Below are 27799 nucleotides of genomic sequence, written 5' to 3' on the forward strand. Positions count from 1 at the left end.
GCACAGAGAAATCATTCAAAATGACACAGAGAGAGATTAGAAACATAGGCCGATAATGCAATGAAATTCGTCAGGATGGTAGGAGAGAGATGGTTGAGTCAGGTAGCAAGATGCTATGCAGGAGCTCAGGGTTCTATTCCTGGCTTGGCCAGAGCTTTCCTTAGTCTCTGTGCCTCAGTTTCCCATCAGTACAATGGATAATAGTATTCAGAGGATTGCTGTGATCTGGGCAGTGCTCACACATTATGGGAGAGCACGGGGTTAAGGAACAGCTCTGGGCCCAGGCAGTCCCACCCAGGCACACCTTCAAAGCCTGAACAAGCCAGGGGCAAGGCTTTAGAAGTGGGAGCCGAGCACTCAGAGGCAGGCAGGGCAAGGGAGTAGACAGCTGCTCTGTGGGGAAAGTACTGCCCAGGAGCTCATTGACTAGGTCCTGCAACACAGACCTCTCAAAAGGAGAAGCAGGGAACAGAGTGAATGGGTCAGAGACTTGATGAGACTGATTTAACTGGTGAAGCTGAAGGAGACTCGGGTAGGAAGTGGTCGAGGGGGGAAACAGCTTAGCACCGTAAGGTGTTGGGTGTAGCTCCCCACCACTGGGCCCTGGACTAGCTCCCTACCCACTCTTAGAAGACAATACACCACCACAAGTCTTCACCTTCAGAGAGAGGCCAGCAGGAAAAGACTGTCTGTTTAAGGCCCAGCTTCTGTTCTGAAAGGGAGGACTGGAAATCCTTGGGACAGGGGGCTGAAGGACAGGACTGTGCTTCAACAGGGAGGCAGCCTGCCACCCTGTGTCTGAACACTAGGGAGCACTGTTGGTGATTGTGCACCTTCCCCGGGCCCCTTTAACACATCTAGGTAGATTCAACTTGGAGAAATGTAAGATAATGTATCTGGGAGATTAATGTATCTGGGAGATAAAAATTCAAAACATTCACTCTCATGGAAGGGTAAACTCCTGGAAAACAGTAATGCTGAAACAGGCGACATCAATGAGACATGCAATATGGTAGTAAAAAAGGCCAGCATAATTTTGGGCTAGATACACAGAGGCTTCACTTTACTTAGCAAGTAGGAAGTAGATACTGCTCTGGGGTGACTGTATCTGTAATATTGTTTTCAGATCTGGGCAACTTACTGATAGATAGAAAGAAATGCAACAAAAATGAGCAGGGCACAAAAATACATCAGGATACTCCATTGTCCTGAAATGCCATTAAGAAAAGCCATGAGAGGATTCTGTCCAGCTCTCTAATCAAATTCCAAGGAACCTCTTTTCATCACAAGGAACCTTGCATATTTCAGCCCTCTCAGTGAGCATGAGAGTTTCCAATTTTAAGCAGTTTGATCGGCTCCACTTCATACTCAATAGAACAGATGAATTCAGCAGGAAGCATAAGAAGTTTATACTAGTCCTAGACCATGAGTAACAATGACTCAGTAGCTGCATTTGTAATTTTGTGGCATGTATTCTTCCTTATTCCTCCAAATCTGAGCAGCAGGAGGAAGATTTCACTCATCTCCAATCCTGAATTTTTAGGATGAAAAGAAAAGATATTTTGGTTCAGCATTCCAACTGGTGATGTTGACCCATCAAATGGATTGCTCCTTACTTAGTGTCTGTACCTAACATCAGTGGAAATCAGCAGATAATCCTGAGAAGAGAACATCATTCACAAATATCACCTTACATTACAGATCGTAAAATGCAACTTCTCTCAAGTTTTCCTCCATACGGGGGATTAGGGATAATGTGGCCAGATTCTGTACTGTGCCTCTCAGGAGGTACAGCCTAGGAGAGGGGGCAAGGGTGGCTTTATGTCACCTTTGTGTCTCCTGGCTTCTGGGCTGCTTTAGGGACTGGACTAGGCTCTGGCATAAATTAAGACAGCCCCAGTGGCTGCTCTACATCTTACGGCAGCCTGATCCAAGGCTGCTTTTGGGCTGCACCACAGCTCAGACTTACCAGTGTGCTCGGCTACTCTTCCTCCTGCCTCCGGGTGAGACTGCCCCTAAGTTGTGGGGAACAAGGGGGATGATATAGAGCTCGGTACATTAGCCTTGTGCTACTCCTGCATTAGGGGTATTCTTTTTATTATCTCTTATTGCCACTAAAGCAGCATGAAGTTGTTGCAGTGGGAGGCCAAATTCTGGTCCAGAGTTTGTACTATATAAAATACTCTATAATCCAGACTTAATAGCAGCAACCTCTAGAACTACACAACAAAGGGACAGACGTGTATATTCAGAGACCTATGTCACTGGAACTAAAGCTGGCATAGCTTGGTATGGCAGGATCATTCCAATATAATGGGCTCTTCTAATGGTGTAGAGCTGGCATAAGAGTTCCTATACCATCCCCCGCTACTGCCTGCCAGTGCAGAAAATGTAGGTGAGGGAAATGGGTAGGGATGAGGCTTCCCGGTGCCCCAGCAGCTTTACTAACCACTCTGGGACTCTTGGCAGTCAGTATAAGTTAAAGCAGCCTTCAGGCAGCACTAGTTTATTTCAGGGGACTGGCACTTAGGGATTAAAGGTAATTTTAAAAAGATGCCTTTGTGCTCCCCCTTGTGAGTTGTGCTGTGTGCTGCTTACCCTGGGCCACAGTGTATGGAAAGTAGAATACATCTGTAATGCTGGGAGATGACTGGAGCAAGCTGATTGGCTATTTAATTTTCTCTTAAATAATTATTTCTAAATTAATTGTTCATTATGTTACACATCCCTATACATAAAAATTGAGGGCTAGATTCTGCAGCTGTTACACACTTACTCTTGCAAATAGTCCCATGGATGTCAACATGACACCTCAACAAGGGGCGGAAGCAGAATCTGGCCCTATGTTACTGCAGTATGAAAATAAAAAATGGTAGCTGTTGAAACAGAGGGTGTTTCAGGGAGGTTAATGACCAGCTGGGACAAATATCCCCAGCTGATCATTAATCCTCAGATGAGGCCCTGTGTCATCTTTATTACTACTATATAGCAAACAAAAGCTACATTTAATGGCAGTTAAAGCAGTGGCAGGACTCGATCCATCCACCTAAAACCTTAAAAAAAAGGGAAATAAATCAAGGGGAAAGACTTGTGCATTGCTTTCCACATTCATATTGCCTACAGTGCTATCGATAACTTACTCCAACACTATACAAGAGTTTTATTTCCATCAATAGATACCAACAAGTGATATGCACCCCAACTTCATACTTGCACTCTAGTACAAAACCTTAACAGTGACCTTATATGTTTTTATACCAGCAGATCAGCACACCTATGCATTTAGAAGTTATTCTATCAGAACACAGCTTGGGTCACTGGGTATTCATGGACCAGTTACTTATATGCAGAAGGCCAACTGCTGCTTTCAGTTACATACATGTGACTATACTAACTTCCTGGGGTTGCATGAATTTAATAAGACTAGAATTTAACTTGATGGGTCAAATTCATTTCTGGTTTACGAGTGTGCTTCTCCATTGACTTCCATGGGGATGCACTCAGTTTCACCAGATTTGAATTTGGCCCGCTGAGTGCATTTGGTCACTTGGTGGCAGTACATTTGCTCAGTTGTTTTTTTTTTTTTTTTTTTTTTTTTTTTTTTTTTTTGAGGAAAAGAAAAAAGTTTGTTCTTAAAGGGAAGTTTTACTGGTATGAAATTTCCAGCACACTGCTCACAAATATTCCAATAGAAGCAGATTTTCTATCCAAACTTGGAAAAGGAATAACTGTTTAATAAGAGATCCAGTTTGGGCCAGGTTAGGTAGAAGGAATCCTTTTTTCAGTTTAGCTTTAAAAAAGGCAAATATAAATACATATGTATATAATAATAAATACTTGCACATCTATATACATCTTTTATCTATGGAACTCAAGGTGCTTTACAAGCATTAATCATTCAATCACCACAACACATCTTGGAAGGTAGGTATTATCCATATTTACAAATAGGGAAAAAGTCCATGGAAAAAGCAGTATGTGATCATGTCATTAAAGACTGTCACACTGCATATGCACAAGGGGGCTGAATTAAAGTTGCACAAGCAACTTTCATTCTAGCATTTCCTAACTTTAAAATATTTGACTTTGTAACCTTTTTTGTGTTCTTTTAAAGTAATTATTTTGGATGTACTTATCTGATTATTTAATAAAACAATGTGAAAAGAGAAATTCTATCATGCGGAACCATGACAGGTTCCAAATTGGGTCATCAGCAGGGTTCAGAGCGTTAGGTCCACAGCACAGACCTCTACCACTGGAGCTATTAGGGTAAACGGAAGGGTTTAGGCTGTTCTCCTCTCAGGACCAGGCACTAGAGAGGGATGAGCTACAATCTGCCAGGGGTTGCACAGCTATCTGCTGACAATAGAAGAAAGCAGAAGATCAGGACTACTGGGTAGAATTCCAGGTGCTGAAGGGAAGTGTGTCTAGTGTTAGACCCTTTTGTTTCTATCCCCCACTACTCCTCGCTGCCCTACCCCAGCTCCTGTCCCTGTCCATCTGCTCTTCTTCTCCCCCTACACCTTCTTGCTCCTACCCAACACTCTCCCTTCCCTCTATCCATATTCCCACCTCTTCCCCCTATCCACTCACCCAATCCTGGCTCCTACACCCTTCTGTCTCTGATCTTATCTGCCATCTCTGTTCCTATCCATTCCTTCAAAGCCATCATTCAAGCTTCCTTCCCCTCTCTTCTCAATCCCATCCTCTGGCTCCTGCATACCCCTCTCCCTTAGTCATGCTCCCACTCTTCTGCTTTCCCTTTCAGGATGTTCCTCCTCCTCCTCCACACCATCTAGAAGTCAGCAGTGGGAGTAATGAGAGCACAGGAGAGACTTGATGTGAAATGGTGATCTAGCAATGCAAAGTCCCATATCACATTACCAATCCCTGGAGCCATGCAATCTCTGGAGCATTTAGTTAGAGATAAGGGCCAGTAAAAGAATTGGCCATTGATTGCTGGGATTGCTTCATTCTGTAAAACATGAGACAGGAAATTCTCCAAAAATGAGATTTGCCGTGGGAGAGAAAATGGATTTAGCAACCACTTCCTGATATCTATGAAGCTGCTCCATGCTCAGACCTTTGGTGGAGTTTTTAGAATGGGAGGCTTGTTCAGCTGATCTGACCCTATTTGGTCAGACAAAACTGCAAGTGAAGATTTTGAGGCAAGATATAAAGCACTGGGATAATGATCCATTTTACACAGTTACGATAGTTTAATTTAAAATCACCCTTTTTATTTACTTAGAATATTTTGCCTGTTATTTCACTGTAGGGCCTGAGAAATTTTAATTTTCCTCTGTTTAGCTACCCAGAACCAAACAATTGTCATTTAAGGGTGGCAGGCCTTATCCATTTTATACAACTGCATCACTGTATCAGGCTTTTGTGAGTAGCATCCTTTGCTCCCTCTTGCTTGCTTAATGATTAGCCATCCATGTTAAGTCACACCACACCAGCAATGCCTGTCTCTTATCCTACAGTTAATATTCTAACCTGCTTAGAATGGTGCTTCTTTTACTCCTCTGTTTTGAATTCCAGTGATATATTACATAGTAATGATTTTATAACATTTTGTAATCTGTGAGGAAAGATTAGACTGGTAAACATCTTCTTTTCGATAATACTGGGTCATTCCTAGGAAAAAAAGAGGAACGGTAAAGAATATGCAGTTTTAAAGCAGAAAAAATATCGGCAGAGTGTGTCACTAGAAGAAGAGAAAGAGAGAAAAGAGCCATCCAGGGGTAAAGTCTAATGAGCTGAAAATTAATGTGGGAAATATCAACTTCTGGTATTCTGAATTGATCCTGTCCCTGAAATTCTTGATTCCTGGATATTGAAACCATTAACTTACCTCAAAAAAACCAACATTGGAGTGTGCCAGGGAGAATTGGAATCTGAAGGGAAAGAAGAGAAAGCAGAAGAGTCGTTATAAAGGCACATTACTAAAACAATGTGCAGTCATCCTTCCAGTACATCAGGCCATACAATATGCCTGCAAAGACACACTTCTATGGCAATGTGTCCTATGCAGTAGGTTTTCCTAGGGCATTGCCTGAAACGTGCACAGAAGTATGGCCCAGGAGAAGTTTATCCAGGGATGTGAATGCACTTTTTCCTCTAAATTTCATTGCGTAAGTCTTACTGATTCATACACTTCACCAAAGAACCCTTGACTTTCAACAGCTCTGTATCCAAATTCATATAAGAGACAGCCAATTTTAGAATCCTTGAGATCTTATTGAAATAATTTTGTTTTATATCAAGTGTTTTAATGTCTACAAGAGTTGGGAAGAAAAATTCCATTCTGGTATTGCTGGTGCTAGCTGATCCACAAATTCCTCAGGGGGTCAGTTTAATCTGGATAAGCTTTCAAACCCAAATATTTTACCTCCCAATATAGCTCCATAGGTTCGCAGAACATGGTACCCTCAATGCCTGATAAAAACCATTCTGAAGGGCTCACAGCTTACCATGCCACTCTCATTGTAAGACTCAGGGTATGTCTACATTGCAATTAGACACCTATGGCTGGCCCATGCCAGCTGACTTGGGCTTGCAGGGTTTGGGATGCAAGGTTGCTTAATTACAGTATAGACTTCTAGGCTCAAGCTGAAGCCTGGGCTTTAGGTACCCTCCCACCTCGCAGGGTCCGCGAGTCTACACTGCAATTAAACAACCCCGTAACCTGAGCCCAAGTCACTTGGCACAGGCCAGCTGTGTGTGTCAAATTGCAGTGTAGACATATCTTTAGTGCTCCACAATTCTACTTATGAGATTCTCTCTCACGGTAAATCTACACTGCAAAGAAAACCCATGGCAGTGAGTCTCAGAGCCCAGGCAATTGACTTAGGATTGCAGGGCTTGAGCTGCGGCGCTAAATACAGCAGTGTAGACGTTCCCTCTTGGACTGGAGCCAGGCTCTGAGACTCTCCCCCCTCACCAGGTTTCAGAGGATTTTGCTGATATGCTGCTATTTTTAGCTCCACAGCTCGAGCCCTGAATCAACTGACCTGGTCTCTGAGACAGCGCTGCAGGTTTTTTTCTGCAGTATAAACATACCTTGAGAGGCTGTGGACATCTAACCCTCCCTTCCTGTAACAATCCTACTGGACAGTCCTCTTGGGATCTGTTGTAATAATTTAGATGGAATAAATGGGTGCAAAGGTGTTAACATGACCCTGTCAATGTTCAGCATCAAACAGTTTTAAACAAAGTTCGGGGTTTAGTATACAAAGACCCCAGCCTGCTTAGTATCATGGCAAACACACCATCCAAATCTTTTACATCTTTTATTAAAGATGCAGAAAAGAAAGGGGAAAAAGGTAAAGCATCTGAAATGAAAATTATTAAGAAAAGCTTCCATTTTAACAACATCCTTTGCTTCCTTTCCCTCTAGCTGCAGAGAGATTTTACAAGGAAAACCCACCTAACTGACAGTCTTTTACTGAAAGAAAAAGAAGTTAGTTGAGATGGGCTGGAGCTGTTGTTGCTCTTAAAGTCTTCCTAAAAGAGAAACAGACGCAAAAGGGGAGAGAATAAAACAGCAAAGATTTAAAAAAAAAAAATGCAGCGCATGTCTGATGTTGACTCTCACTTGCAACCTCACTACTGGAAAAAACAGACACAGAACATGGTTTTATCAGCCCCTCTGAGACCTAGCAAACTCATACCAGTGTCAGGCTGCGTAGGGCATTGGTTTTAACTGCCTCTTTAGCAACAGGCTTACAATAGTGTTGCAAAATATACAATCTTGGCTTACTAAAACAGACTCCCACTAAACAGAAGGCAAAAGGAGAGAGACAGGAAACAGAAGAAATAAGGTGGGGAAAGGAAAAGGATACATGGGAGCCAGGATGGGGGGAACAAAGTCTCACATCCTAGATGGTGTTCAGAACTTAGGTACAGGTGGGCAATGTCATCTGGCTCCCTCTCTCTAGCCCACTCTGGTCAAGACATCTCTTAGGATTAGGATGAAAAAGGTCCAATTGTGTTATGGTGGATCCCTGGGTCCCAGGAAACAGAGGCAGCCATGATGGTGAAGCTCTCTCCTTCCTGTTCTCTTGTCTTTCAGGCAGCCATTGTCACAGTAGCCAGATTTCCTTCCCAAAGTGTCTTTTTTTAAGTATCTCAAAAGGGAGTGATGAGTGGAATAGCCCATACCCTCATTATTATGTTCACCAATTAGGCCTAATTTCTGACACACCAATTTTGGTCCATAGATTTCCAATCCCAAACTTCTCTTGTTTACCAGGCATGAACTTACCAGTCCTTGAATCATATCAATAATGTAGATGAAAAGGCCTTTCGGTCTCCCTTTTGTACCTTTTCCCCCAATTAACATTCTTTGTTACAAGTTATTGTCACACTTTATAAATGTTTACCCACTCTCCCACTGTTAGGCTCACAAATGGGGTAGGCCTACCAGACTCCAGTTAGCACTACAGATCCCAGAATCCTAACACCTTACCAAAAAGTCCAATAGGCTGGACAAACTGCACAGCAAGGCTGACACAATAAAGCCCCGTTATGTCCCAATGCTGGGATCATTGATGTTTCTTCCCGAGCCTTCTTTTATGGTCTCAGCTCAAGTTGTTCTGTGTAACCTCTTCAGATGTCATCAGCCAATCAGCTTCTATTCAAATATAGCCAGATTGACACTGGTATTCACTATCTGCAGGAGAGAAAAGTCTTTTGTTATCATACACAGCATGAGATCCTGTGTTAGACATGGGCACAAATGCAATTTTCTTTTATGATCTAAAATGCAAGCACTGGACCTTTTTATTAGGTAGATACTGAAACCATTTTGTGAGCTGGCTGCTTTCTGCCTCATCTGGGGTATATTATCTTGCAAAAACAACCATGTCTTGATTATCTGAATATTATGGTAACACTTTAAAAGCTTGGGTAATTGAGGTCACCAGAGATCAAGGACATTTTCAATATAATGGAAAGATGGCAGGGGAAGGGGGGCATCACCCACTGTTTTATAACTAGCAGGTTAGGAAAATTGAGCATCAGATAAATGAGTTTGTAATATATTTTGACTTCATCCTCTTGAAGATCCCACTGTGATGGTATTGCAGAACCCCTGGGGTACTGCCTGGTAGCTGGGATACCACTGAGCCTTCTGTCTGACCAGCTTGGGCTCCCGCTCTCACTGTGATGCTGTGAAAAGCCACAAACCTCTGACAGGTACTGCACTTACACAGTCCTCCACAGGCAGGGATACCCAGCTTAGTTCAATGAATGTTTCCACCCACTCATGAACCAACACCAGAGAAACTCCAGAAGTGGTCCTGGACTGAGGACCCAGTGTCTATCCTAATAAAAAAGCCTGACCAGTGGAGATTATTATCCAGTCCAGCCTTCCCTCAAAGTGGAAGGAATGTGCACCAGCTTTTGTTACTAAACAGTTTCTCTAAACACTTCACTCAAAGACACACTGGTTAAGATAAAACATTAAACAAGTTTATTAACTACATAAAAATAGATTTAAGTGATTATAAGTGGTAAATGTAAAGAGATTAAAGGTAGTTACCAAATGAAATAAACAAAAGATCACAGTTTAAGTTCTACATGCTAACAAGCTCTTGAATGAAAAAACAGGGGCGGGCGTGAAGGTCAAAGGGTTAAACGGAGGGAACCTGAAGAGGACACCGAGTAAAGAACCCAGGACAGCACCCACCTCTCCTCAAAGGTAGCCAAGGAGTCAGCAGACGTGGCCCAGAGGAACTCTGCTTGGAGATGTGATCGGATGGAGGAATGGAAGTAGGCCACACAGTCGCAAAGCACCTCCTCAGCCAACCTCCTCTCCCTGGTCTTGTAGATGGCCACCTTGGCCAAGGTGAGGAGGACGTTGAGGAGGAGGTCCCGCGACTTTGTGGGGCCGCGAATGGGGTGCGTGTAGAGCAGAAGGTGTGGGGAGAAGTGCAGCCAGAACCTCAGAAAGAGGTTCCGGATGAGCTGGACTAGGGGCAGCAGCCTGACGCACTCCAGACAAATTTGCGGTGTGAGGGAGACCCTGATGCATAAGGGACAGACTTCAGGACGGGGGATGAACCACGCCAGGTACATGCCTGTTCTCACAGCTGCGTGAAGGAGCCGTCAGCCGATATCTCCGGTGGGCCGTGTAACCAAGGTGGAATACAGACTGGTGGTAAAAGATCCCACCATTTGGTGTCAGGGCGGGACATGAGGACAAGGAAATGGAGAGTGTGGAGCATGAGCATGTGGAGATGTGCCCGTGGCACGGTTTGGAAGCGTGCTGGCTGCAGATCCTGCAGCCGGCTCAGGGTGTGTGGGAGAGGTGGTCAGGGGGCTCACAGGGCAGGGGCCTGGTGAAGAGCACCGGAAGGCCCAGGGTGAGGAGTGGGCAGGGAGCACACTCCCTCAGGACCCGTTTGAGGTAGGCCTGAGCAGTGGGGGGGGCAAGGCTGCCCTCACCTCCTGGAGTACGCGCTGGGGAGTTCGAAGGATGGAGAGCCAACCCCATGCTCTGACCCAGCACTTGGGGATCCACCCAGTCCCCCGGTCGTCATCCAGGAGGTCTCTGATCTTGATGATGCCTGCCAGGACCAGCCTCTGGCGCACCAAGTGGGACTCCGCCACCTACACACCGAGATGGGGATTGTGTAGCAGGGTCTCCGTGAGGAGATCCTCCCCCTTGGTGGCTGCCACGGACCTAGTTGCAGAGACCAGCCTCCAAGTCTGGAGGAGATCCTGGTAGAAGACCGGCAGCTCGGGGAGGTCTTGCGGAAGACCCCTTGGGTGGAGAAAAAAGAGCTGCTGGTTGTATCGGAGCCCTCGGAGGTGGCGGAAGAAGATGTGCGCCAGTGCACTCCACGCCAGACTACCTGCACTATAAAGGAGTCTCTGCAGGGCCTGGAGGCAAAAGGTATGGACCTGGCTGCAAACACCAGGGGAAGACTCAGAACCTCTGCAGAGACCTAGTGCAGTCCTGGCCAGAACTGTCTTCTGGAGGTTGGCCAGGAAACTTGGGGTAGGGACCAGAGTGTTGAGTCGGTGCCAGAGAATGGACAGGATTAAGACACCAGAGGCAGGGGGCTGAATCAGCCTGGTTTTTCCCAGCACAAAGCACTATCTCTGTGTGAGTTTGTACATAGTTAATATAAAGAGTGGCATCTACTACCATGTAAAGGTAGATTGTGCATGTAGTATTGTCCATGAATGTGTAGGTTCAATACAGTTGTTGTTATACTGCAAATGGATTTCTGATCAAGTAACTCTTAACAGTGAGCAGAAAGGAGTGAAGAGAATGTGAGCAGCAGCAGTGGGACAGAGGAATGTTCACTAAAGCAAGAGTCTGGACTTGGACCTTCCCCCAGCAGTCATAAATCATCCTTCCACCCCAAAAGCAATCTCACTAGCTCCTCCAAGCCGTTGGAAATTAGCCAGCACTTAGACAACATCCACACGGGGATTAGCTGCTGCAGTTTCTTAAAGGTTTGCGACTCTGCTAGCTGGGATATACCGAACCCACTAAAAGTAGGGCTGAAAACTCTCCTGGTGCCTCAGCCGCTGTGCTTCATAACACAGTTTGCTCAGCCCACAAGCACAGCCAGTCACACAGATCCCTTTTATTAGTGTTTCAATCAGCAAAACTCATGTGGAAAACTTTCCAACACTGCCTAGCAAAGCAGCAGGGTTCCCAGAGTGACCTCTTTGTTTTTCCTCCCATTTAGTGACTGATCTGTCTCTTCACACTGGCTTCCCGTCCCACCTTTGCTGCTCTCTAAGGACTTATTCCAGCTCTAAGCACAGAAAATGTGTGTAGCACAGGGCTCAGCATGCCAGAACGCAGCAGTAGGCTAAACACACACATTTTCTTCCTGACCCAGGCCCTTTCTCCACTATTTGATCAGAGCAATAGAATGAATGCAGAGAAAGCTTTCCATAGGTCTTTCTGCCCCATTCCCCCACCCACTCAGTGATGGAGCATGTGGATCAGATCTGTGACATCTATCCCTTTTGTTCCTTGCACAGTGGCACAAGGCACCTAAACTGGTCTGAGAAATTCAGATTCTATAAAATGGTGAAACATAGAATTAATGTCATGGACCACATTTACAACTGGTAGAAATATGTTATGGATATCTCTGACTTTGAAAATTACTCTGCAAAATGATCTGTAAAAACCCCTTCGCTGACTGCCTACACCTGAAATATTTGTAATTATAATAAGTTCTACTCATCTCTTCTGAGGTTGACGGCCCCTACTTTGTAGTAAGTGAATAAGACAGACTTAAAGAACTACTCAGAGACTCCAAAGTAGAGCATGGGGTCACTCTTGTCTGGAAGAGTGAATGGGACTGGCACTAAGGGAGCGGGGAGGGGAATATGATTTCCAACAGGATAGACTGTGCCCTGTAAAACATTATTGTGATTTATTTTACTTTATAAAATCAGTGCCTGTCAAAACCTCTGGATATGTTAATTGTGGTTGTCAATAAAATAATGTCTTCCTCCTCTTTCCCAAACCAAAAAGCTACTAAGGAAAAACATGAGTAAGCAAATAGGCTGACAGCATACCCTGAGAGTCACCAAACTCAAGCTCTTCCAGAGCAGAAGGCCCTTCACAGAAAATACTCTGCCTCCATCCTCCTAGAGTTCAAATCTGGGAACCGTTACTCGTGTTTTCAGTTTTATCCCTTGGACTGAAGGCAATCCCCTGGTCCACAGCACTCATGTTCACTGCAGATTCACTGTGGGTGAATCAATTGCCAGATGCATAAGGAGAGAAGGAGGGCCAGATTTTCAGTTGTACCCAAGGAGCACTGGGCACAGTTTAGGAGGGGCCCACAAAGGAGCCCTCTGCACCCTCAGATTCTGGGACCATTTCTATTTCTGCCTGGCACTGACTACAGCAATCTCAGGGATGCTCTAAAAACTATGTTGGCTGCCAACAGCTCACCAGGGCTGTTCTGGCAGTTGGGATTTGCCAGGATGCCCTAGCCCCATCCTTTTTGCCAAAGGGATTGAAGGAGCTGCTACAGTGGCCCTATGTTTCCGAGGGACCCCTATATAAGGAGAACCCTTCATTAGTGTGATCTACAGGTAGTCAGGACATGAACCATATGGGGTTTTATAGCTCAAAGTAAATACTTTGAATTGCACCCACACACCAATGGTAGTCAATGCTGACTATGCAATGCTGGTGATGTACAAAGAAATAGTAATACAGAAAAAGCCTGATATCTCAGGATTAACTGTAGCACTAACTATAAAGACACTCTGAAGGGTCTAGACCCCTCAGGAATCTAAAATATTAAAAATATACTAGTTCAATATTTACAAAAAGAGTTTAAAAATAAAGACTATGACCATGAGAAATTATATAGCATATTAAAAAACAAATCATGGTTTTCCCAAACTATATATATTTTATATAGCATGAAAACAAAATTGTACTATTTATCACAGCCTCTGTGATTGGATGCATTTCCCATTACATTTCCCGTAGCTAAAGAAATGTCACATGGTCATAAGTCTTAGTAGTACACTTTTGACTTGGCTTTCTCTCTTTCAAGGGCCTCTCCCTCTCCTTTCATTCCAGGAACCTGGTATTTCCATCAGGAAGTGTGATGTGCCTAACTGAAACAATAACTAGGCCCCAGAAGTCTACTTCCCTCTTTTCTGCCAGGGTTGGTCAGATACCCTCTGATTTTACCTTTTATTGTCTCTCTCTCTTTACTTCTAACTTCTTCAGCCCCCTTTTACTGTTTTCTCTTGTTATGGATAATTGACCAACAGTCTGTTTACTGAATGATCATGTCTGGTTTCTGAAACTGAACTGGTGACCAAAATACCCAAATGAAACATTGCTTTGGAGTAGTGTACCTGGTTAAGGACAAAACAAAAGCAACCATGCCAATCAAAAGAGCATGGTTCCAGACGACCAGCATTAAAGGCAATTCATTACCTTTAAGTCCAAGTCAATGTATGATTTGAAGAATGCTAGAGAGTTAACTAGGGAGTAGTCTACTTAGGCAAAGGCATCAATTTGGATTAGAATGGTGAGAGTGGGGGACAAAATAAAACACCCATTATCAAAAAAGTTTAACACAGCCATTTATGTTTGATTAAAATCAAAGTCTAGTTCTCAGAGAAGGAAAATTGAAAGATGTTCAAAACAAGTAGGGAGAAAAAAAAATCAGAACAAATGTTTGTAGTTAAGAACCCAAGGTGCTTCTTTTGCAAACTGATTCAATACTGATTTAGACCTGATGTTCCACTTGTCCCACCCAGCCCTTAGCTGAATTTCCCCAAAATCCTTCCATTATTGGGAAACTAAAATTTGATCTAAAATAAAGAAAATTACTGTAACAAAACTTAAGAACTCAGGATAGGGGCTGTCTCTGGTATGTGGGTTTGTACAGGACCTAGCAAAGTAAGGCCCTGATCCATGCGTGAGGACCCTACATGCTCCTTCAATATTACCGCTGCTACTTCTTCATATTTTTAAAGAAGACATTAGCATTTTTTCAAGCTGTCAGTCAGTGCTGAAGACATGGGGATGTTGTTCACAATGCAGATAGTATATTATCAGACAGTGAGAATTTGGGGATTTTTTTTTCTAAATTATAAAAAATTGTTTAGATCTCTCTTCATGTATATTAGACAGTTAAATCCCAGACTCAGGATTTGTTCTCTCCTATGTCTGTCATAATTCCAGTGGAAATTGTGTGTTCACAGACAGAGCCTAGTTTCCTATATGCAATGACTAAACCCGGAGTGCACTGTGCCTTTAGGGATTAATCCTTCAAGGTGCTGGGCACATCCCGTAAGATTCTGCCTTTGACTCTCACAGACCTCAGTGATAGTTGTTAATGCTCAGCACCTTGCCAATTCAGGCTTTTATAGATGAAGAAGTTACTCTATTGGGCTAGTTTTCAGTGAGCATTTCAGTTTTGAATTTTGCAGTTCCATTAAGTAGATGAGCGAGGGACAAATTTTCAGAAGGGCTAAAATAATGGGATGCACCCTGCTCAGTGCAAGTGCGCAGTGTGGGTCACATAAGCACAAGCTAAAGAGCAATGAGTAGAATGGGGAGTGCAGGAGAACCTGATCCTGAATTAATGGGAGCACTGCTGTGGGACTGCCAAGTTATTCTGCCTAGTACTCACAGGATAGCCAAAGAAGGGAATGTATAATTAAATGCCTTGTCTGCATGCTAACAATTACACTTGCACCTGTGTCTGCTTAGATATGCCTATTTTCTATCCAAACATTGCTTTTGTCACCCTGTTTTCTTGTGAATAAGGAAGCAGGTAAAGGAGGCGTTGAGATCTACCACCACTCTGGGCGGAAGACAATGATCCATGCGTAACCTTACTTGTGCCAACATGTTACCCTTCATTCATAGTGGTGATGGAGCACAATAATCTTGTGCTCCTTGCTTCACTCTGACCAAGGACTTGGAGGACAGGACATCTACTTTCCAGGCTGCAAGTGTCAACATTGCGAACATAACTTTGTTATCTTTCTCTTGGAAAGAGCCACTACACTTACATTTGATAGTCAACTTGCAGGTTACGTTTCCTTTCTCCTACATTAGTTACTGATGGCTGAGCCAGTCAGCAGGACTGTTGGTCTGGCTATATATGCATGTGGCTTTGTGGGCAAGATGCAGATGTACCAGGAGAATCTTTCTGGCTTCTCTAGTTTGACTCTTATTTTTCATTCCACTGTGGCAGCCATGAGCTATGATGGTTTTTGGTGTTCTCCACATGAATGACTGAAAATTTTAGAATCTGGATTCTCATCACAGAGACAGTATATTTAATAGAAACTCTTTCCAGAGATATCCTTTATTTAAATAAAAATACAGTAGAAAGCAGTTGCATTTAATAGAAGCTATGATTTCTAAACTAACCAATCTGAGTGTACAAGATCAGTTCACCTCTAACATTGAAGTGCTGCTACCTCCTATGTGTGAAGGGGCAATTGTTTGACAGGGCTCAACCACATTAACCAATTTAGGAAAGAAAAATGAAAAATGGCATAACCAGTTTAAAACTACAGGAGGAATTTTAGGTATGCCAAATGTAATTACATTTTCTGAAGTTGAAATTGACTATGATACCATGATTAATATCCCAGTTCTTGCAAAAAATGCTGTGGGATCTTTACTGATCATAGTAGTAAGGATCTCATTTTTACATACCTTCAAAAAGGCAGATGCTAGATGTTCTCAGTGTCCCTTAATGCCACGCAGTGGCCCTGGAAGACAAGTGTGCCTTTTAACATCTTTCCGGTGGCACCCTGGTTCTTTGGATGACTCACATCCAAGAACTGACCAGCTAAGTGTGTGAGATCTGACAAGATCACAGTCTAGGCAGGGAATTATGATTACAGGCTATTTAGTGAATTACTGCTAAATGAATTTTCTTGCGGCACAAAATCCACACTGTCCAGTGGCCAAAGGTGACATGTATGAAACTTCCTGTAAACTGCGTAATCTGTAGAAATATCACAGCACAGTTGTGGTAGGCTGATGGATTAAAACTGTCCTGAGGCTATCACAGATGAAATATGAAGAGTCTAATTTTGTGTGGTGTGTGTATTAGTCCTACAATCATTCAAGTACTGGCCCCTTCTCCCCCCTCCAACTGACATTTTTCTGTGTTGGGGGTAATTTTTGAACACATTCAGTTAAACACAGTTCTTGGGAAGCATCTGACGAAAAGGCGACAAACGGAATAGCACAAAAATAGAAATGCAATAAAAAGAAGTGTCGGAGACTCACCCTTAAGTGTTCTCAGGTCTGCATCCATCGTTCGGATTTTATGTTTGATATTCAGGCACAACTGTATGAAAACATGCAGAGGATACTAATGTACTGACTAGTGTGTATTTGAACCCTTCCCTCTCTAGCTGAGTCAGATCTCCTTAACCGGTGGTGATTCTCTCTCTAATGTCAGGCTCACAAATAGCATAAAGTAAGGTTTAATACTATCAAAAACAAAATTACAAAGGGTGACTTCTCTACAACTTGTAGTACAAGAACCTTTCTTTCTGGAATCAACGAGTTTATGTTCTCTCCTTCAGGCACCATGTATGCAGTTTAAGAGTCAACTGTGAAGTCTCTAGGTACTTAGATTGTAAGCTCTTTGGGGCAGGGACTCTTTTTGTTCTTTGTTTGTACAGCACCCAGCATAAAGGGGTCCTGATCCGTGACTAGGTCTCTTAGGCACTGGGATAATATAAATATTAGAGTATCATTTGCTCTGTGTGAAGACATGAGAGTGAAAAATAACTGAGCGTCACACACAGATCATATTGGTGTCATTATGACTGTCATAAGTACTGGACTTTTACATCATGTCAAAGAAGAGCTCGTGCCAGGCAATAAAAGTGACACAGGGTTAATCAGACTAGAGTAAACTTATATTTTCTCCAGTTACTCCTTAGCCAACTTCAAAGCTGTGGCCTCTGAGGTAATGCAATTTCAGGTGTTCTTTAAGCCCCTCCTCAGAAACTATCTTCAAAAGACTTACATTTCTTTCTAAAATGGTATGGATGGGCTTCTCCAGGTAAGCAGTAAAGAGATTATACAACCAGCTGGAGAAAAGGAAAAGAACAGAAAGGACTTTACCATTGTTTTAGTTATTAGAACATTTTATTTCAATATACTCATGGATAAATTAGATCTATATGAAATCTAACATCTTGTCTTGAGGCTACCCTAATAATCTGTATTAGGACAGTATCCCAGTGTATAATGGCCTTATAAGAAATCTGAAAACTGCAAGGCCATCTTTTGAATGAAGATCATTTCAATGCTGTATAGACTAAAATTATGCAGAAGTGAAAAACACTGTCAAGCTATGGAGTAAGAAGACTGGGCAGTTGATTCCTCTTGCTCATGAATCTCAGACATATTACAGGGTTAGTCTTACCTAAGGGTGGAGAATTAGAAGGCTATTTGGAAAGTAATGAATGCTGTTTTTGAAGTAGCTGTACGGATTGCTCACTCATCCACATTCTCTCTCTCGCTGTCTAAAAAAATCTCCAGCACATACCAAATCATTGAAACTAACTATCAATTTATTTTTTCTTTTGAATTATCCATTTTTAAATTCCTAGGTGTGAATTTCAGTCAAACATTGTTTGTTCGATGAAAAAAATAAGATGATTGATGTCGTCAGATGTTGTGGGTGGTATTTTCAAAAGGAGCTTCAACATGGACTCCAACTGTGTGCATGTAACTTTGCACAAACAAATCATTTGCAAACTAACACAAAATCATAGGAGTTACAGTCACAACATCCATATTCACATAGCTTGTATGCCCAATGCAGGGTTTGTGCGTATGTGCACAAAGGATAAAATTTACAAGTGAAAGTAGGAACAAACTGCACATGTTGCATACCCTGCAAGGGAGACTAAGTTTTGCAAACATTTCCCTGAAAACCTAATTCCAAACTCAGCTGCCTAGGTTAAAAATTTATATCCTGCATTTGTACTCCTAAAACAGGTATTTGAGTGCCTAATTTTGACAAGAGGGCCTTGCATTGCATTGACTCTACTAACTTTTCACCCAAGTGAGTGACTGTAGAAAAATCTCTTGCACTTACCTAGTTCCTCCATTCAAGATGAGTTTAATATTACTAATGCTCATCTGGCAGCTGACGGGTGGCTTGTGTTATCCCGTGAGATTCAGAACACTTCTGTGAACAACATTCCTGAAATGGACACTATAACTTCTCCAAAGTCTGTGCTGCACAGATAAAAAACAAAGTCAGTTGAAAGATCTACTTTTAGAGAACACCCAGGAAACTACTGATGAGCCAAGTTCAAAGGGACTCTGATTCTTTCATCAAAAGGTGAAGAAATCTCCCCCCCAACCTTCTGTAATGATTAAAGTAGATTATACTGGTGGTGTCTGTAAATAAGCTGATTTTGCACACTTGTCTCCCGGACATGAGTTTTAGAATTATGCTAGATTTAGCAAAGTTGTCACAATTTCACAATGACTGTGATCCATTTTCTAATTAATTCCAATTACAAGTCTTTCATAACTCTTAGATCTGTGATAACACTGCTACAAGAGCTGTGGGACTGCAACAGAAGGAACCGTTTTAAGTCCTTGAGAGATGGCAATTATCCACCCCACTGAATTTTTCTTCATAGAAGAAGGCAGATAGGATCAGAAGAGATAGAGAAAGGTTAGGGCATGGGGCATAAGGGTCTATAAGTATATTCCCCTTCAGAATCTGGAAATGAACCCAGGAGGAATGAGTCTTTTTTTTCTGCTGCCAGGAAATAGCTTTGGAACCCTCTGGTAAAGTGTGTGTCTCATACATCTTTAGTGTCTGATGGATAGCAAGGATAATAGCCTACTACTGCTCCCAGTTAGTGGTAGAGATCTATGCCGTGGATCTAAAGGGCAAACCCTGCTGATGACCCAAGGTGGGGCCAATATGGTTCCACAGGATAAACTGAAAAAAAATGAAATTCCATTTTGTTTTGAAGTTAGAAAATTACATAAAAATCTACATTAAATCTATTAATGATGCAAAACTAATATGGAAAAATACTATGCAATCATGCAATTAAAGACAGTATAAGCATATGCACAAGGGGGCTGAATTAAGGTTGCACAGGCAGGGAATGTCTCACACTTGGGAGGGCTATGCCAGCAGGTTGGTGTAAACATATAGAGAACATATGACTTCTTCTTGCACTGAAAGAGTTCAGTTAGTAACTAAACTGTATATTTTTCCTTTTTAATTCTCTTTCCAAAAGAATATTCCTGGGGTTCACGGTACTATAAAACAACCAGGTTTCTATTTGGCAGTTTGCACTGATGGTTGCAGAAACACATCCAACTGATAGTTTAATCCCAGCCCCAGATATGAAGGATATAGAAATATCTGGGAATTCAATGGTGTTAATTCATTCATTTGCTTTCCAAACTGAATTGTATTAAAGTAAAACAACATGAATTATGATGTATAACACTCGTGTGGCATTCTGTGGTGGAACTATCCCATCACCTGGGGGGAAAGAACCCTTACATGCAGATAAATGCTACCCCCTGAGGGAAAGGCTCCTTTTGACTCAATGCTGAACTCTGCTCTTGGGCAAAAGAAATCCACAAAAGCAAGGCAGTACCCTATCCATTGAGAACTGACACCTCTGCAACACTCAGCTGAACCCTGTCCCTGAGAAAAGGGGTCCCTGATCTGTCGCAGAGCCCTATCTCTCAGGGAGGAGAAAAGGACACACTGCTTAGAGCTGATCACCCCTTTTGAGAAAAGTGAATCACTATAAAGTTTAACATTGGAGGAAAAAAGGGTAAAAACCCTTTCTTTGCTGAAGCTGAATGCTACACATAGGTCTAAATTCAGCATGTCTGAATGGCAGTACAGGCTGACGGGTGAGCACTGCAGGTCATCTCCCCTATTTTGTGTCTCTTCCCTGCCATGCTTCAATAAAGGAGTCTTGTGAGGTTATGAATGTTAAAAAGACTCTTACTTGAAGTCTTCTCTGCCAAAATAAATGCTTAAGGAATTCAAGGGATTTGCCTTCTTACAAGCAGGTGTGAAATTCAGTTGAATTCTCACAGTGTTACGAATCTTGTGTTATTTGTTGGGTTTCTTACATTACTCATTATCTCCTGATTTCTGGCAGAAACTTTTGCCCTTATTTTATATGGCTGCCATCTCCCATTACTTCCAATGGGACTGATACCACAAACTACCTTTGGTCAAGATGGCTACACTTTCCTTACAGCATTCAAGTGTCAGTGAAGCTGTGTCCCTAATAAAGATGGATGCCACACTTTATTCTGTCCAGTGGAATTAAAGCCAAGTTCCCTTGGGGAAGATGGCCACCTCCCAGAATATATGGTGAGGAAACTGGACTAGAGATATGGGGTGGGGGAAGAGGCTGATGGAGCAAGCAGGAGATTGTGGAGAATAGAAGGGAGATGCAGGGGAAAGTGGGTGCAGAAGGTATGCTGATGGTAGTGCAAACAATTTTTTGAATAAATTTAGCCCATTTCCCCTGTTTTTGAAATACGTTCAAAGCGATGGGGATTTCAATTAATTGTTTGAAACTATTCAACAAATATTTTATATGGACATACTTCAATCCATGGATTGTTTTCAAACTGCTTGCTGCAAGTATTGCTTCAAGCATTTAATAATCACAAATGACAACATTATTTGCTTTAACAGTGTATATATAGCATGGCATATTTCTATTCCCTGACTGGATAAGTGTATGACAGATTTCTGGTGTGAATCCTTGCAAATATGAATTTAAAATTTGTCTTCCGTAACTAATTTGTGCCTGGCCCTGCACTGGCGCTTAAGAGGAAAGAACTTGAAAGGAGCCTCCTTCCAACTCTTGAACCAATCTTTGGCAGAGTGAAAGAGGCTGATTCCTGATTTAATTCCTGGAAGTGGCAATATTGGTGGTGATCCTGCTGACAGGGCTGGGGGACCTCACATTGCCAAAGCTGTCCCAAGTATCGCAGGGCCCAGTGTGAAAATACCTATGAATCTTTGAAAATGAAAAATACATTCTAATTTGTATGAATCTGCATAACTTTGCATGTGTTTGCACTGACCTACACTCCACTTCACACAACCCAGTGCTCATGCAATTTGCACCTGCTCATTCCACACCCATATCCACTCCATCCCTTCCACTCATTGTGAACACATTTCCAGGACCAATATCTTCAGGCCCATAGTAAGAGAGCTCTACCAAGCCATCTCTTAAGACAGCAGTTCTCAAACAGAGGTCCGTAGCCCCCTAGTTTCAGGGGCCCTGGGCCCTGCAGTTGAAGCCTGGCACACCCACAGGGCTGAAACCGGGAGCAGAGTAGCAGAGCTCAAGCCCTGAGCCTTGGCACCCCCCACGGGGCTGAAACCGGGAGCGGAGATACGTTTGAATTGCTTGGTTCTGTCCACACAGAAGGCTAATGTTCTCTTGACATCCAAAGCATGCAGATACTCTTCTTCGTGGCCAGAATGTAGTTTTGGGAAGAAAAGTGGAAGATACATAGTCTGATTATGATAAGTCACACTACTTTAGTCAGAAACCTGTGATGATGATAAGGAAGGCTGTCTTTTGAGACAAGTAAGACTAGGAATAAATTGCAAAAGGCTCAAACAGAGGGCCCATGAGAGCCAATAACAGTGCTGAGGTCCAAAAATGGTACCAGCACTTTAACAGGTGGAAAAAGTTGGGTAATACCTTTGAGAATCCTCACCACAACAGGGTTGGAAAACAACTGAATAGGAGGGATAATGGCTCAAATTGCTGCTAGGTGAATGCTCAGGGAACTTAGGGAAAAGCCTGAAGATTTTAGATGCAAATACTCCAAGATGTTCTGAATGCTCATCACTACCGATGGAATCTACTGACTAGCAGCCCAAACCGAAAATGTTTCCACTTAGCCAAATAAGTTGACCTAGTGAATTGCTTTCTACTGTTAAACAATACCTCTTGAACTGCTACAGAACAGCCCTCTCTTCATAATGTAACCATCCAGAAGCCATGCTGGCTGTTCAGTGCTGTTGCGAAAGCAGATCTAGAAGAGGAGGCAGAAACTGTTCAGATTGCACTCTGAGGCTGCAGACAGTGGAAAACCAGCACTGTCTTAACCAAGCTGGGGCGATAAGAACTACCTAGGTGTGATCCTGTTTCAGTTTGTGAATGACCTGCAGGATCAGCACGGACAGCCACTGCCTGAGTGCTCCTTTATGGCCAGACATGACTCTGCAGTGCCCTACTATCAATTTCTCCCCTCTTCAGGGCCCCTTAATAACTCATAGTCCATAGGTAATTAAAACATTCCCTCCTGGGGTCCCACTTATTGAGTCCTTACATACTGGCCCTAAATGCCCCACCTCCCTTTAGGTAGGGAGCCCCCAGTCTTTCTTCACAGAGGTAGGTTCCAATTTCAAGTGTCTCAGGCTTTACCTGGCTGGAGCTCAGCCCTCTGGTTTCCAGGCCCCCAACCCTTCTCCCAGTCAGGTTTTCTAGCAGAAGCTGGGCCCAGTACTCCCAGACTTTACCTGGCTGAAGCTCAGCCTCCCTAGTCCTCTGGTTCTGACTTCCAGGTCCAAAAACCCCTCTCAGTCAGAGTCTCTCTAGCAGGAGCCTCCTGCTCACTGCAGGTCCTCTCTGGCACAGCTCCTTGGTCTCAGGGCCTTCACTGCAGGATCCTCTTACACCTTCTGCAGTGTCTCTACTATTTCCTGATCTCTCCCCACTTCGTTGCAGCCTCCTCCTGCTCTTTATATGGCAGTCAGGCTGATCTCTCCAAGATAGGGCTCATTCTATAATCAGAATTGGCTAGTCCCAGCCCTCCAAACCTTAAACCTTGCATATATACACTGAGTCAACAGAACCAGCTCACTGATGCCTGACTGTGATCCATTTGAATGCAAAACTGACAGCACTTGACTGATGGAGTGCCCCAGACTCAAAAGTTAGCCCTCAGTACACTGTTTTTGAGGGACCACTTGTGACTGTGAGAGAATTTCCTACTAAGAAAATTGGCCAAGTGGTTCTGGAAACCAGGTAATTGAGCAGCCACCGGAATGATGGTTAACTTGATGCAGAAATCCCAGAGTTTCATCACCTCCTCACAGGCTGTGTAGACTGAGCTCCTCCCTGTCTGTTCTGATGGTACATGGCAGTTGTATTGTTGGTCATTATTTGGACCGATAAGCCCCTGATGAAAGGGAGAAAAACACCACGTGCTTTGTGAATTGCCTGGATCTTGAGGATACTGACATGAAGCTCATCTTCCTGCTCTGTTCATAATGCTTGGATTCACAAGCCTTCTAGATTGGCATCCTACCCAATGGAAGAGGCATCAGTTACAACAGTCTTAGTTGGGAGGGGTCGAGAGAACGGAACACCTGCACGTACATGAGCACAAATTAATGGGAGCCAAAGTAGCTTCATGGGGCACACTGGTTCTTCCAATAAAAGTTAGTCCTGTGGAAGAGGTTGTCAGGAGGGATAACATCTGCTCGTCCCTCTAAAATATGAGGTTCTGGAGGCTGTCTTTTAGCAGGATTTGGAGATCCTCTCCTCAAGTGAGGTGGAAAATGTGACCAGGAGAATCTAGGCACCTCCCAGGGATGCCAAAGGGGCCTATGAGGGAGAGTATAGAGCATAGGTGACCTGTGTCAGGCCATGCCAATCTGTCTCTGCTGGAGGATTCCCAGCCAGACCTGGAAGGATCCTCAGAATAATCAGTAGGCATAGGAGGTGTCCAACGTGATGGGGCTATTAGGTGCTGGAATTTGTTTGAAGCCCAATCTGAGAAAGTAACATTGGTGTTGACAATGGAATGGTGATCAGTACCACAAAGGCTTCTCGGTATATAGACGGTCTCAGACCTAGGTCCGGTGACACAGATGGAGCAGAGGAATAAACTGAAGTTGGGCCCCTCTATGATGATGGCTCCTGTACCAGAGCCATAGGTGCTGAAGTTGAGAGAACAACCGATTCCAGAGTCGAAGGGCGTCCCAGTATCAATGTGTAGAGTGATTGTATAGCAGATAGTGCCAAAGTAAAGTTCTTGGTTTATCTTAGTTGATATTGATGACGGTCCCAACAGCAATCTCTGTCCCGGTGCCAAAGTAGAGGGGCTGTGGGCAGCAGAAATCCAGTAGGTTCTTGCACTAATGGCGAATCAGGGGCTGACAGCAAAGCAGTTCTTTCACTGCCTGATATACCACAGTATAGTAGGTACTGAAATCGATGGAATCCTCGATATCCATCAGGACTGGACTTGATGACTGTTACATGGATGGTTCTGGAGTTAGTGTATGATACTGGGATCCTCCCACCTCATTACAAGGGAGACCTGAGACAACGGTCCAGCTCCATCCTGTGAAACTGGTGAGTCATCATGTCATTCAGAGCCTCTCTTTGAGAAGGAAAACATACTTCACAAATGGCTTCAGCCAATTTTATGCGTCCTCTTGTGTGGAACCCCAGAGCAAGAAGATCAACCTCTCCTTGGAGAGGAGTCAGAGTCCAAAGGCTGTCCGAAGCTTCCATGGGATTAGTGGCTGGACAGACAGGACAATCAGGCACTGGTCCCAGTGGTGAGGAAGGCCTTATGGCCTGTTCCATGAGGTGCTGCTTTCTAAATATCTGTGTACACTTTTTGAAGATGTGGCAGATGCAACACCTCTCCTTAATGTGTCCCTCACCAAGAGCAATAAACAGAGTATGTGGGGGTCAGTATTATGAATAGATACCCCCGATGATGGGCAGTGCTTCAAAGCCAGAAAGTGCTCCATGCCCTCAGTCCCTAGCACAACTTAGTAGCTAACTAACAATAAAATAAAGAGAAAAAAAACACTGATAAAATTAAAGAAAAACATAACTACAGGCTACTAACTGCTAACTATTTACAGACAGTGGAAGTTGACCATGATTTAAGGGAAAAAACCACGAGGAGAATGGTACGGGGAATTCCGACTCAGGCCATGGGCAGTAAGAACTGGGGGGCTGTTTGTGGGTCAAGGCACCGCTGCCCTTATATAGTCTTGGGAGAGGCTGCATGTCAGGTGAACTGCCTCAATGGGAACTGCTGCAAAAGGCTTTCTGGCTCCGGTGCGCACACATCTGAATGCAACACACATCTGCAACCACTCGAAGAAGAACAAGTGACACTTGTTAGTGTTGAGAGGACAGTGATCAGAGTTCAGGCAGAGCTGTTGTGCTGTAACTGCTCTCGCTCTGGGAGGTTGAGGATGCTAAGGAGCTCCCCCTGGAGGAGGCCATGGCTGGATGGAAGAGGATCCATAAAGGAGGTAGATGAGGCTGCTGGGGCCACAGTTTATGGTGTTGTGGTAACCAAAGAAAGGGGTTGGGGTGCCAATTTATTTCAGTTAAGTTTCTGCTTGCTCTCCTGGTGCTAGGCTGATGCTTTCTAAGTGACATCAGTAAGCTAAGGCTATGAAGGCCAGATCCCTGGTTCGTTCTTGGCACTGGCAGTAAATAGAGTCTTGGAGTGGGATCAAGGACCTTTATAAACTCCTCCTACAGAGTCTTAGCCACATGACCATAGGGGGTGAGAGCTACTGAGCCTGAGGCCCTTGTAGTGTCTGTTTCCTGAGACTGAGTCTGGTGGGAAAAGGCAGGTGGGAAAAGGCTGGCAGACCCTGCACTTTACCCCTGCTCCCTAACTGGTTCAGGGGCTGGTAGCCAATGGACTCTAATCATATCACAGCTTGACTATTAAGTTCCCTCTTTTATGTCCTACCACCTAACTTCAAGGATCCAGTACACTATCCAAATTACTTGTATGAGGCGGGACCCACTATCCTGCAATACCTTCACTGGCTTCCTGTCTGTATTATTCCTGGATTCAATTAAAAAACTGTTCTTCTCGTTTTTACTTTCCGTTTTAACTTCCTCACTTCACATCCAACACCTGCCTGAGAGGAAAAAGAACAAAAACTTCAGCATCTTCTTTTGCAACGCCCGGTTTACAATATTTATGATTAAACAATGCAGATTCATGCACAGACCATCATAACTTGCTAATGTCCTGAGCAGCAGTACTACTTTTTCTGATACTAAAGTAAGGTTCCCCAATTCCTGATATCATCCTTAGCAACTTTTCAAAAGATGACTACAGTCTAGTCCTCTGGTAATAATGATAATACTTCTCAAGACTAATGTAGCATTTATACAAACAATTAACAGTAGTATAACAGCTGTTTTAGTGATACATGCCATATTTTTGCTAGTTCAGCTGTTTCAATGTTTAGATCCTTCAGAGTTTTCCATGAATGCCACCTGGTTTTGGTGACTTATGACAATTTACTGTAATCTTCCAGAAAATATGAATGACATATTCATTTTACAAAAACATCATTCAGAACAGAGTGGCCTAACACTTACAGCAAACAAAATTCATAGCTAAAGGTCTTCAATAGAGACTTATTTTATTTCCAGCTCAGAAACAAGTAATAATCAGGCCAGATCCTCAAATGGTGCAAATATGTCTAGCTCCAGGATCTCAACCAATATGTAAAAAATCTTTTACGAAGTCTGTTTTCCTTTAGTGGGGAAAAAAGAAAGGTATTCTTCACATTAAAACAATTTCAGAAGCACAGTCATGTAGGAACAAAGACTAATAACATTTCAAAAATTGTAATCAATAATATTTTAATTTCAAACAGTAAACAATAATAATTTCAGCTTCCTTTAAAATACTTGATAAGTCTTGCTATCCTGCCCACCCAACCCAATCCCCCATGTGTGTAGAAAGCATAAAAATGCAGCAACACCATGTTTCCGCGGAATACAATGGGCTAGGCAGTGGAGAATTTGCAGTGTGATTTTGCAACCTCACTGTGTCATAGCATAGAAATCTATGATAGCTATGCACAGCTCACTACAATGAGGAATGACTGAAGCTCATTCCCTTTTTTGGGCTTCTGTGGTTGGTCTTAAATGGGAACAAGGTATATTGTATGATCCTTTTAATGCATTTAGGCTCAATGTCAGGAAAAAACTTGCTGACTGAGATCCAATAGGCGTGCAGTAGCCTCTCACATCTCTGGGGATTTTTAAAATTAAATTGGACAAAACACTAGAAAAAGTTTACAGGAGAGAACAATCTTATAAAGAAATGGACTGGATAAGCTGCTAATCCAAAATTTTCAAACTATGGTTTGTGGACCACTGATAGTCCATGGACAGCTGATTAGTCACATGATGGCAACTGTTTCCAGTTGCTATGCTGCATTATAAGACAGCTAAAAATATACAT

The 27799-nt window shown here is 43.2% G+C and overlaps 1 long non-coding RNA gene across 2 annotated transcripts; it reads right to left on the bottom strand.

Moving 5' to 3' along the window:
* Positions 1-349: 349 nt before the first annotated feature.
* Positions 350-26461, bottom strand: LOC137160435 (uncharacterized). Of its 2 annotated transcripts, none has more exons than XR_010921878.1 (8): positions 26353-26461; positions 18606-18748; positions 17526-17589; positions 16775-16835; positions 8474-8677; positions 5858-5900; positions 5500-5640; positions 350-1531 (listed from the first exon to the last, which is right to left on the bottom strand). It is a non-coding gene; the product is annotated as an uncharacterized lncRNA (long non-coding RNA). The 2 variants fall into 2 exon arrangements; XR_010921879.1 differs by lacking the exon at positions 350-1531 and adding an exon at positions 1972-2015.
* Positions 26462-27799: the final 1338 nt, after the last annotated feature.

The sequence above is a fragment of the Emydura macquarii genome, unplaced genomic scaffold, assembly GCF_026122565.2.
Source record: "Emydura macquarii macquarii isolate MOO-44397 ecotype Brisbane River unplaced genomic scaffold, CSIRO-AGI_Emac_v2 contig_2205, whole genome shotgun sequence".
NCBI lineage: Eukaryota > Metazoa > Chordata > Testudines > Chelidae > Emydura > Emydura macquarii.